This window comes from Gorilla gorilla, chromosome 1 (assembly GCF_029281585.2).
Source record: "Gorilla gorilla gorilla isolate KB3781 chromosome 1, NHGRI_mGorGor1-v2.1_pri, whole genome shotgun sequence".
Taxonomy (NCBI): Eukaryota; Metazoa; Chordata; class Mammalia; order Primates; family Hominidae; genus Gorilla; species Gorilla gorilla.
The window spans coordinates 82,717,313-82,729,898 of record NC_073224.2 but is presented as its reverse complement, the minus strand read 5'-3'; the positions used below and the strand labels follow the sequence as shown (position 1 = coordinate 82,729,898).

General features: G+C 43.4%; 1 protein-coding gene across 8 annotated transcripts in view; it reads right to left on the bottom strand.

The window, feature by feature from the left end:
* RC3H1 (ring finger and CCCH-type domains 1) overlaps nucleotides 1-3,799 on the bottom strand; it is a 90,878-nt gene extending 87,079 nt beyond the window's left edge. For 3 of the 8 annotated variants that reach the window (XM_031000933.3, XM_055366195.2, XM_055366213.2), the window contains exon 1: nucleotides 3,494-3,779. The gene's annotated coding sequence lies outside the window, so the exon portion shown is untranslated. Of the gene's footprint in view, nucleotides 1-3,493 lie in introns of all 8 variants that reach the window. The other 5 variants (XM_031000934.3, XM_055366217.2, XM_055366190.2 and 2 more) reach the window with 3 other exon arrangements.
* Nucleotides 3,800-12,586: the final 8,787 nt, after the last annotated feature.

Genomic DNA, 12,586 nt, shown 5'->3' with positions numbered 1-12,586 from the left:
AAAGAAAAAATCTTGGAGACAGTTCTGGGAAGAGGCTGACTGAAATCTGTGACTGTTTTGATACAGGCCAATCTGAGAGTTTTAATCCCTCTGAACCCAATCCTGAAGAATACCTGAACCCTGAGCACAGATGGGGCCAAAGCTAAACCAGGTCAGAATGCCCTGCCAACGAACATCCTGATCCGAGGTGTTCACCAAACAGGGATCATTTATCAGTTTATTCTTCACTTTGTTGGATGCTGACCATTTTCAAGATATATGCAAGAGTGGACTGATTAGACCCATCAAAATCCATTTCAAGCCCTAAGATCTGGAGATGAAAAATACTGCAGAATTCTAAATTATCTACGGCTTAAAGAAAAAAAATTATAAATTAAGAACTTCAAATATTAGCTGACCCAACTTTAACATCATTGAATATCTTTAATTATTTAAAAAAAATTTATAAAGTATTTCAAAGGCACAATTTAGTAATTGCCTATATAACAAATTAACCATGAAAACAATTATAGCAGTATGATAAATCTGTCCTATGTAAACAGTATGAGTTTTTATATTTTATAGCATTCAGATATGCTAAAAACAAAAATTTAAGTGTTTCTTTTGTGATTCACATGAACAAATACTTTCTTGGTCTTACAAGTAGATATCTGACAGGATACAAATAATGATAATAGGGTAAGTTCACAGGCAAAAAAAGGAATCTGTCAACACAGAAGATGCTTCAAAGTTTAACTGTGACACATGTGGTAGTGGCAAAGAATCTAATTTGTGTCACAAGATCTGAGTCTGAGTAAGCTCTTTTACCTATTAATTATGTGATCTTTTTGCTGGTTACATAGCTACTCTTAGCTTCACATTCTTCATATGAAAAAATGAGGACAACAGAACTAATACTGCAGCATAATGAGGAAGCTTAAATATTTTTATTCATTCAACAAATATGTTCTGAAAGGCGTTGTGTACAAAATTACCCTTTTTAATTTCTTCAAATAAATCAAGCATATATTAACTTTTAATATTACCAAGAAAATATAAATCTAATTCTTAAGCTCTGGTTCCAAAACTTCTTAGAAGCAAATTTTTATTACCTGAGAAAATGTGAACTTAAGTAATAAGTATTGATACTGAAGACGGGACAGTTGAGGGATCATATCTTAAAACTGTTTTGACAAAAAATAAATAAAAACAATTCCCTAAATTTTTTTCCTATTAAACAGAAATACGGACCCAGACTAAGCCCATAAATTGCTGGGTCAATAACCAATCTGAAATACAAAACCTTACCACTTAAAAATATTTATTTTCAGGAAAATGATATTAAATATGAGGTAAATCTGCCCTTGACATAACATGGTGAGATTTTTTTCATAACACAGCACATGAACCACTTAAAACTTACAACCTATAAATTACTACAATTGTTCTAATAGGTTTAGGGCCATACATAAATTTAAGTATCATTATAACACAGACTTTACTTGGAATCTGTGCTGACCTAACAAAATTAGCACAGAAAAAAAAAAAAAAAATCACAGATTTGAGCACCTGAAAAACGGTGTCCTTTCTGAAATATCTGCAAAAAAGTCACAACATCAGGAGCCATAGAAAGTTATTTCTCCATCATTCAAAAAATCAAAACATCTCCAACATTATTTATGCTAAGCATAAAATGAAGGTTAGTATTGATATTCATTCACTATACTTCAAATCCTAAACAAGATAATTCAACCTTTATGTTTATTCCATTGCTAGTCTATTCAGTGTCAATTGTTGTGGAAGAACTAAGAACTAGACTAGTGCTGCTTATGATGTTTTTAATTAGAACAGACTTGGACCAATTCTACTTAGAAATTTACCCTTAGAAGAGGTGAAAGATATTAACTGGCATCTTTTCAGCACAGGTCAGTGCTGAAAAGAACACAACCTATAACCCTTAGGCCTTGCAGTTGAATGTTAACAAGTGAAAAGCAATCTCCTTGGATGTATCCAAGTGATTTTAATATAAATTTCTGCATACCTAGGTAGAAAGTACTTTAGAAATAAATCTACCTTTTCCCTCACTTGTAAGAAAATGTGGTAGAAGCCTTGAAAAATTAAGTTTAAGGCTGAGCGAGGTGGCTCACGCCTGTAATCCAAGCACTTTGGGAGGCGGAGGAGGGCAGATGACTTGAGGTCAGGAGTTCCAGACCAGCCTGGCCAACATGGTGAAACCCCGTCTCTACTAAAAATACAAAAATCAGCCGGGCGTGGTGGCGGGCGCCTGTAATCCCAGCTACTCCGGATGGTGAGGCAGGAGAATCGCTTGAATCCGGGAGGTGGAGGCTGTAGTGAGCCGAGATTGTGCCACTGCAATCCAGCCTGGGTGACAGAGCAAGACTCCGTCGCAAAACAAAACAAGAACAAACAAAAACGAAATCAAATTTCAAACTCAGAGAAAAGACTGGTCTTGAACAATTTCAGGAAAAATTACTGAAACACGAGACAAGGCACAAGAAGCTCTATGGCCGGAGATGGACCACCTGTCTCCTTTAGAAGTGCTTCCTGAGGTCCACTTTATGCTAGTTAATGTTGCTTCTTATACTGCATGTTAGTAATTCAAAACGCCTAGCTGGAATAAAAGTCCTCTTTAAACATTACAGTTTGTCTCCGCGTTGCCAGTGTTTGTTTCCAGTTTCATAGGCTATTCTGGTATGTCAAGAGTTGTGTTATTACTGTTCCAAAAGAGCCCTTGTTTCAATCCACTCTCACCTGGGATGCGGGCATAACTGATGTTTATAGAACTGATGCTTAGAGATGTTTAGAGAGGCGCATCCCTTACCACTCCATCCTTTATCGATAACCACATTTTATATGTTTTTGTTGCATTTAAGTTTTATTTTTTATTTATTTATTTTTTTAAAGACACCTGCACACACACAATTTTCCCATCGCCAGCAGGGAGAAGACTACCAGGCTAGATCTCCAGGGACTTCACGGAAACAGACACTGTGAAATCCACTTGGCCAAAGAAGGGGAGCGCTTCAGGGGCTGGGGGAGGAAGCAGCCCTGAGGTGCTGGGAGGCCGAGGCGGCGCCTGTTTACAGACGCCTTCGCCCTCCTCCACCCCCACAGACTAGAGGTCCAAAAAGCAGTTCCCGTGCGCACTCCCCGCCTGGCCCAGGCCCTGGGAGTACCACAGGAGCCAGGCAGCCCTTTCGCCCCCTCCCTCTCGTCCGAGCCTCCCTTCGTCCTCCTCTCGGCCTACCTACCCCGACAGGCCCTACAGGCGGCATGCAGAGGCCTGAGGCCTAAAGGACGCCGGCCACTGACAAACCCCAGAACAGCCGGCGGGGGCCCTGAGGAGCCTGGGGCCGGCCGGGCTGCCGTTGCCGCGGAGGAGCAGAGGGCGGGCGAGGACAAACCCTTCCCGACCACAGCTGCCTATTGTTCCCGACTGAGGCCCCGGCCGCGGCAGCCCCGCTCCCCAAGTCGCCGCCCGCCGCTCGCTCACCGCGCTGGTCCGAGCAGCAGCTCCTCTCAGCTCCGAGTCCCCGCGGCCGTCGCCACCGCCGCGGCAGCCGCCGCCGCCGCCGCCGCCGAGGCCACCGTTGACTCTGATTCTGTCCCAGGCCGCCGGGCCACGGCTGCCGCCGCCACCGCCAGCACCGCCTCCGGCCTCCCACCTGCTGCTGCTGAGGCTGCTCCTGCAGCAGGGGCCATCTTGTTGCTCGGCCTCCTCTTCCTCCTCCTCGTCCTCCGCCGCCCAGTCGCTCGTTGTCCTCGTCCCCTTCCTCTTCCTCAGGCTCCGGCCCGCCCCGGAGACTGGGGCGGAGACGAGGGCGAGGATCCTCCCTCAGGAGGCGGGGCGGGCGGAGGGGAGGGGCGGGCGCGGGAGCAAAGCTCTGAGTCACCGGCCACCAACGCCCGGAGGGAGACCGGCGACGCTCTCCGCCGCGACCGAAAGTCTCACACGCCCTGAGCAGATGAACCGGTCCCTCGGTCCGGTCTGCCCTCCCGCACCGGCGCCTTTGGGCTCAGCGGGCCAGTGGCTAGATGGCGAGAGTAAATTGGGGGAATTTCTTTCGTTTCCATCGAACCCCACACTACGTCTACTCTTTTGGCTTTCTCGGCCGTTGTCCCCCAACTCTTGTTTCTTTTTCACGTCTTGTCCCCCACCCCATTTTTCTTCTTCCATATTATCTAGGTTCTGGATCTCATCAGCTTTGTCCTCGTCACCCCTCTGGGAGTTCAGCCTCCTAAGGCTATGAAACAGCCCAAAAGGCCCGGACACGCTACTCCAAAACGTCTCTCCTGGGCTGTGTGAACAATAAGAGCTATTTGGGGACGACAGGAAAAGATATGGCCCATAGAAGGGCTCCTGAAATCTAACCTTGCGACTCTTTAAAAGTTTCTTGTCCCTTGTGGGAAAGGTGCCGTTTTGGTTTTGGGGAATGGGAGGTCCCTTCAGACAATTCATTTTAGCCAAACTCTCGCTTTTGAGAAGGGGAAGAAATGGGATTATTGTAACACCATACAGTACTAATTTCAAAATAAATCATCTAGAATAGAGGAGAGAGAGAGTCCCCAAATAAACAACCATTTAATACTCTCTACTCGGCGCTATCACCTTTTTTGCTTCAGGATTTGACCAAGAGAGCAGAGACTATGTTTTTCTGTCCTTTCTTCACTGTTTACATCACAGTACCCCAAGAGAAGCACTTCTGCCTTTAACTTGATACATTGGAATCGCTATCACAGATAGTGTTTTTGTATTATTTTTAAGAAATATCACACACCTTCCTAAACTCTTGGCAGAGAAGAATTCTTTTTAGTTGTTAACACCCTCCTGCTACTGAGATCTCAGCTTCTGTTTAGAAGACCTATTGTTGTCTTTCCACTGATTGGAATTTGCTGCCTTTGAACTGTGTTTAATCTGTAATCGTCTTTTCAGCCTACTAAATAGTAACCCCAGTCCTACAGAGAGTGAATTTCTAGCTACCACAGGGGGATTTAGGTTAGCATGTGCCAATCTAAAGGGATCTCTTAAAGCCTTTCCCTTCTCAGACCAGGCCTCTGTACCCTCTAGGAAAAACAGATTAATCTGCTCCTCCTGCTTTTCCTCCTCCTCCCTTCTTCTCACTCCTAGGGAACCTTCCACAACAGAAGGTTTTGGCGACTGTTGCTAGGCAAACATGCCAACTTCCTTGTTTAGGTGAAGCGAGTAACTCAACTTCCATTGCAAGTAACCTAGATAATGTAATTTCTTTGAACTATTAATAGTTGTACCACAGTTGGTAAGGCTCCTTAAAAGTTCCCTTAAGCAGTATGATTTTTAAGTTGTTTATTTTTATCTCGTCAATATTTCAATTAAAAATACGTTAAAGGACAGATAGATGCAGTGGCTCACGCCTGTAATCCCAACATTTTAGGAGGCTGAGGGGGGCGGATCACCTGAGGTCCGGAGCCTGACCAACGTGGAGAAACCCCATCTCTACTAAAAATACAAAAATTAGCCAGGTGTGGTGGCGTGTACCTATAGTCCTAGCTACTCGGGAGGCTGAGGCAGGAGAATCACTTGAACCTGGGAGGTGGAGGTTGTAGTGAGCCGAGATCACGCCATTGCACTCCAGTCTGGGCAAAAAGAGCTAAACTCTGTCTCAAAAAAAAAAAAAAAAAGTTAAAAATGGAGGCGCTTCCCCAAACCCAAATTCATTTTAGTGATATAAAGATGCATTTGACAGAAAAAGAAGAGCAGCTTTGAAGAAAACACTTATGCTTACAATAAAAAATAAAAAACTAATCTGTGAGAAGTCATATGTTTTCAACTCCCCTGTCAGACTAGAAGTATAAGATACAGGGGATAAGGCCGGGAGCGGTGGCTCACGCTTGTAATCCCAGCACTTTGGGAGGCCGAGGCGGGCAGATCACGAGGTCAGGAGATGCAGACTATTCTGGCCAACATGGTGAAACCCCGTCTCTACCAAAAATACAAAAAGCCCAGCGTGGTGGCGCGCGCCTATAGTCCCAGCTACTCAGGAGACAGAGGCAGGAGAATCACTTGAACCCGAGAGGCAGAGGCTGCAGTGAGCCAATATTGTACCACTGCACTCCAGCCTGGATGACAGCGAGACTCGGTCTTGGCCGAGCATTGTGGCCCACGCCTGTAATCCCAGCACTTTGGGAGGCTGAGGAGGGTGGCTCTCCTGAGGTCAGGAGTTCAAGACCAGCTTGGCCAACATGGTGAAACCCCGTCTCTACTAAAAATACAAAAAAATTAGCTGGGCGTAGTGGCAGGCAGCTGTAATCCCATCTACTAGGGAGGCTGAGGCAGGAGAATCCTTTGAACCTGGGAGGCAGAGGTTGCAGTGAGCCGAGATCGTGCCATTGCACTCCAGCCTGGGCAACAAGAATGAAACTCCGTCTCAAAAAAAACACCAAAAATTAGCTGGGCATGGTGGTGCACGCTTGTAATCCCAGCTACTTGGAAGGCTGAGGCAGGAGAATCGCTTGAACCTGGTAGGTGGAGGTTACAGTGAGCCGAGATCACGCCACTGCACTCCAGCCTGGCGACAGAGCAAGACTCCATCTCAAAAAAGAAAAAAAGAAAAAAAAAAATAGATACAGAGGATAATTTATATCTTGAAACTGAGTCTATTTAAAATAAAGATAATATGAATATTCAGCAAGGGGGAAAAAAGATATTCTGGGTTTTATTCCTAAATTAACAATTATTTGAAAATTTAGCTAGGGAAATAAGCTCTTTTTAAAAATTTTATTTAAAATGTTTTTACTCTTGTTAGAGTATTGAGATTTGTTGTGAATTAATACAAATAAAATTAAATGAGGCTGAGCATGGCAGCTCATGCCTGTAATCCTAGCATTTTAGGAGGCTGAGGCAGGAGGATTGCTTGAAGCCAAGAGTTCAAGACCACCTGGCCAACATAGCAAGACCTTGTCTCTATTTAATTAAAAAAAAATTTTTATAAAAGATTAATGACGCCAGGCGAGGTGGCTCACATCTGTAATCCCAGAACTTTGGGAGGCCGAAGCAGGCAGATCACCTGAGGCCAGGAGTTCGAGACCAGCCTGGCCAACATGGCAAAGCCCCATCTCTACTAAAAATACAAAAGTTGGCTGGATATGGTGGTACACGCCTGTAATCTCAGCTACTCAGGAGGCTGAGGCAGGAGAATTGCTTGAACCCGGGAGACGGAGGTTGCAGTGAGCCGAGATCACGCCACTGCACTCCAGCCTGGGTGACAGAGCAAGACTCTGTCTCAAAAAAAAAAAAAAGTTTAATGAGACATTATGTTGAAATTTAAATTATATAGATTTAAACCTCAGAACTCTTAAAATTTGTTTTAATCCACTGAAACTCATATTAATACACTGAAATAGTGTTTGAGAAGTGTCTTGAGCTTAGATTATATGTTAATTAAGAGTATATTACTTAAGATAAACAGCTTATATGTTTCATAGCCATTTGTGCTCAGAAATCACTATTTTGCTCACACCTGTAATCTCAGCACTTTGGGAGGCTGAGGTGGGCGGATCGCTTTGAGCTCAGTTGTTCCAGACCAGCCTGAGCAACATGGCAAAACCCCATCTCTACAAAAAGTACAAAAATTACCTGGGTATTGGTGGTTCATGCCTGTAGTCCCAGCTACTCAGCTACTCAGAAGGTTGAGGTGGAAAAATCAATTGAGCCTGGGAAGCAGAGGTTATAGCAAACGGAAATCATGCCACTGCGCTCCAGCCTGGGCTACGGAGTGGGAGCCTGTCTCACACACACAAAAAAAATCACTATTTTGTAGCTTCAAGACAACTTAAACAAATTGTTTTATCTCATATTTTGTTAATAATTCTGATGTGGAATACCCATAAATTTAGACTCTGCCCTGGCTTCCACTACTGATACACTATGAAAATCAAATGAGTCATTTCATATAAAATATCAGCGCATGGCATATAGTAAGTACTCAATTTTTTTCAAATTCATTTTGTGCATATGTTATTATAGTCTTCTGTTTCTTAATCAGTCAGATAAGAATGACAAGTCATCAAATACATTTTTGCTCTTTGCATGAACCCTAAAAAAAGATTAATGCAACTTTTCAGATCATACACAAATCAGTTAAAATAATGCCTTGTGTTTTCAATATATATTCTAATATGCCTGTACTGTATTTTCTGATATGCCTGTACTATATTGTTTGTTCCTCTGTTTTTTTTTTTTTTTTTTTTTGAGACAGAGTCTCGCTCTGTCACCAGGCTGGAGTGCAGTGGCACAATCTCAGCTCACTGCAACCTCCGCCTCCCAGGTTCAAGAGATTCCCTTGCCTCAGCCTCCCGAGTAGCTGGGAGTACAGGTGCGTGCCACCATGCCCGGCTAATTTTTTGTATTTTAGCGGAGACGGGGTTTCACCATGTTGGCCAGGGTGGTCTCAATCTCCTGACCTTGTGATCCCCCCACCTCGGCCTCCCAAAGTGCTGTGATCACAAGCGTGAGCCACTGCACCTGGCCTCCTCTGATTTTTTTTTTTTTTTTAGAATAACTTAATGCTTTTTAGGTTATGCTGCATGACTTTTTAACCTATTACATGTGTTAAAATTGTTCTAGAATGTGTAAATGTCAGCCTAACACACTGTTTGTCATATTAAGGCTAGAAATGACCTTAGATACTCATTTATTTCAACAGTCGAAGCTGAGAGTAAGAAAGACTGGATAGATCACTTACCTACCCAACTACTTCTTTATAGATAAACACCATGTAATTGAGGAGGGGGTTAGGGAGCAAAGAGGGCTGGGAAAAGAGGAGAAAAGATGAATGAGGTATGTATCCCTGCCTTAGAGAAATTGAATAACCTAGTAGGAACAATACAACAAGATATTCATGTAAACTAGAATATAAAGTACCTTAGTGATTAGTGCATAGAAAGTACAAAGTCAGGCCGGGTGCAGTGGCTCATGCCAATAATCCCAGCACTCTGGGAGGCCAAGGCAGGTGGATCACTTGAGATCAGGAGTTCGAGACCAGCCTGGCCAACATGGTGAAACCCTGTCTCTACTAAAAATACAAAAATTAACCAGGCATGGTGGCTGGTGCCTATAATCCCAGCTACTCAGGAGGCTGAGGCAAGAGAATCGCCTGAACCCAGGAGGTAGAGGTTGCAGTGAGCCAAGATTGTGCCATTGCACTTCAGCCTGGGCAATAAGAATGAAACTCCATCTCAAAAAAAGAAAGAAAGTAAGTACAAAGTCCTCTGAGAGTTAAAATCATTCTAATGTCATGGAACCTACCTTCTGACAGGTGGCAATTCTGTGGTATCAGATGTGTACCTGGGGCATAGAAATCCTATCAGCTCTTGATTTGGGACACTAGGGGGATGAAGAAGGATAAGGAAGGAGAAATTGAAAGGTATGAGAGTAGAGTCTGGATTAACTAAAAAACCTTGTTTAAAGTACAGCTGGGACCTGAGACCTCTCCAGTCTAAATAATTTATGTAAGGGGAGGGAATGACATCCTCAAACACACACACACAAAATAGGGAGTACTGGAGCTGAGCCACTTGGGTTTTCTGAACTGCTTTAGGTAAAGTAAGAGTGGGAAGTTAATTGTCTTCTCCATCCTTACTATCCTCTCTTACTCTTATACAAAGATTCTCCATGACCTCCTACTTCCTCCCCAGTCCACAATATTGTACCCCTCCTATTAAAATTTCATTAAAAATAAAACTCTAAAAAATAAGAAGCAGAAGAAGATGTCCCATGCAATACACTATAGAAATATGAGGAAACAATGGTGTCTGACCTACCCTACACCTTTGGAGTCAAGTCCAAAATCAGACCCAAATCATCATCTGCAAATTAAGCCTAAGGGATTGCTGTAGATTCGGGGTGATAATCACATGGCAAATATAGCCCAATTTAGTTCTGAGATTTCAAGAGCTAGGTTCCTGCAGACTTGAGATTCCAAAAGAGCTAAGTAAAATGATGTTTCTGAGTCTTACATGAAATTGCTTCTAAATTGGCCTGCCTTCCATAAAGGCCTCCAGCCCAACATTGAGCTGTCTGAACTTCAGCTGACCCTCAGAGACTTATCTGAAGCCAATGATAAACAGAATGCCTTTAAAAAAGAGATATCAAACAACTTTCAGCAAAGTGGTCCATTCTAGGCAGTTAGGTTAAGAGAAAGCAGCTCCACTTTTCCAGTGGCAAAACTCACTGGAATATTGTTGTTTTCACTATGAGTTTGCTAGGGCTATCACACCAAATGCCACAGTCTGGGTGGCTTTTTGTTTTTTAAACGTAATCCCACATGGCAGCATGTTATTATTGGTGTAAAATGGATAAGTATAAGATTTTTGTTTTGTTTTTGAGATGGAATCTCGCTCTGTTGCCCAGGCTGGAGAGCAGCTGGAGCTCACTGCAACCTCTGCCTCCCTGGTTCAAGCAATTCTCCTACCTCAGCCCCCTGAGTAGCTGGGATTATAGGCATGAACCACCACGCCTGGCCGGGATAAGTATAAGATGTTTTATGTAAGCCTCAGGGTAACCATAAAGCAAAAGCCCATAATAGGTATGCAGGCCAGGCACAGTGACTCACGCCTGTAATCCCAGCACTTTGGAAGGCCGAGGCTGGCGGATCATGAGGTCAGGAGTTCAAGACCAGCCTGGACAACATAGTGAAACCTTGTCTCTACTAAAAATACAAAAATTAGCCGGGCATGGTGGCGCACGCCTGTAGTCCCAGCTACTCGGGAGGCTGAGGCTGGAGAAACGCTTGAATCTGGGAGGTGGAGGTTGCGGTGAGCCAAGATCATGCCACTGCACTCCAGGCTGAGCAACAGAATGAGACTTAGTCTAAAAACAAACCAAAATACATATATATATATATGTGTATACATATATATACATATATACATATATACATATATACATATATACGTATGTATACACATATATATGTATATATACATATATACGTATATATACGTATATATATATACGTATATATATGCATGCAAAGGATAAGAAAAAATTTAAATCATACCATTATAGAAAATCATCAAACCACAAAGGAAGAAAACGAGAGGGGAAGAAAGGAACAAGGAACTACAAATCAACCAGAATAACAAAACAATAATTTTAAAAAAAATCCAGTTTATTGGAAATCATCATTCTCAGTAAACTATCGCAAAAACAAAAAACCAAACACCGCATATTCTCACTCATAGGTGGGAACTGAACAATGAGAACACATGGACACAGGAAGGGGAACATCACACTCTGGGGACTGTTGTGGGGTGGGGGGAGGGGGGAGGGATAGCATTGGGACATATACCTAATGCTAGATGACGAGTTAGTGGGTGCAGCGCACCAGCATGGCACATGTATACATATGTAACTAACCTGCACATTGTGCACATGTACCCTAAAACTTAAAGTATAATAATAATAAGTAAAAAAACAAATAGAAAAAAAAAGAAAAAAAAACCCAGAAAACAATTTTTCAAATGGCACTTATAAGTCCTTACCTATACGTAATTACTTTGAATGTAAATGGATTAAATTATCTAATCAAAAGGCATAGAGTGGCTGAATAGATTAAAAAAAAACAACAACAACAAGACCCTTAGAGGCCAGGTGTGTAATCCCAGCACTTTGGGAGGCCAAGGCATGCAGATCACCTGAGGTCAGGAGTTGGAGACCAGCCTGGTAAACTTGGCAAAACCTTGTCTGTACAAAAAATACAAAAATTAGCCGGGCATGGTGGCAGGCGCCTGTAATCCTAGCTACTTAGGAGGCTGAGACAGGAGAATTGCTTAAACCCAGGAGGCAGAGGTTACAGTGAGCCGAGATCACACCATTTCACTCCAGCCTGGGCAACAAGAGCGAAACTCCATCTCAAAAAAAAAAAAAAAAAACAACTTAGCTAGGCATGGTGGTGGGCACCTGTAATCCCAGCTACTTAGAAGGCTGAGGCAGGAGAATGACTTGAACCCAGGAGGCGGAGGTTGTAGTGAGCCGAGATCGTGCATTGCACTTTAGCCTGGGTGACAAGAGTGAAACTTCATCTCAAAAAAAAAAAAGACCCTTGGAGCTGGCACAGTGGCTCACCCCTGTAATCCCAGTGACTCAGCAAGCTGAGGTGGGAGGATCACTTGAGCCCAGGAGTTGGAGGCTGCAGTGAGCTATGACTGTGCTGCCATACTCCAGCCTGGGCAACAGAATGAGACCCTATCTCTAAAAACAAACAAAAAACAAGACCAAAGTATATGCTGCCTACATAAGACGCACTTCACCTTAAAGCAGGCGTCCCCAACGTCTGGGCCATGGACCAGTACAAGTCTGTGCCCTGTTAGGAACCTGGACACACAGCAGGAAATGAGCAGCTAGCAAGAGAGCATCACCGCCTCAGCTCTGCCTCCTGTCAGATCAGTGGCAGCATTAGATTCTCATAGGAGCACGAACCCTACTGTGAAATGCACATGCAAGAATCTAATGCCTGATGATCTGAGGTGGAACAGTTTCATCTTGAAGCCATCCCTCACCCCTGGCCTGTCTGTGGAAAAATTGTCTTCAAAGAAACTGGTCCCTGGT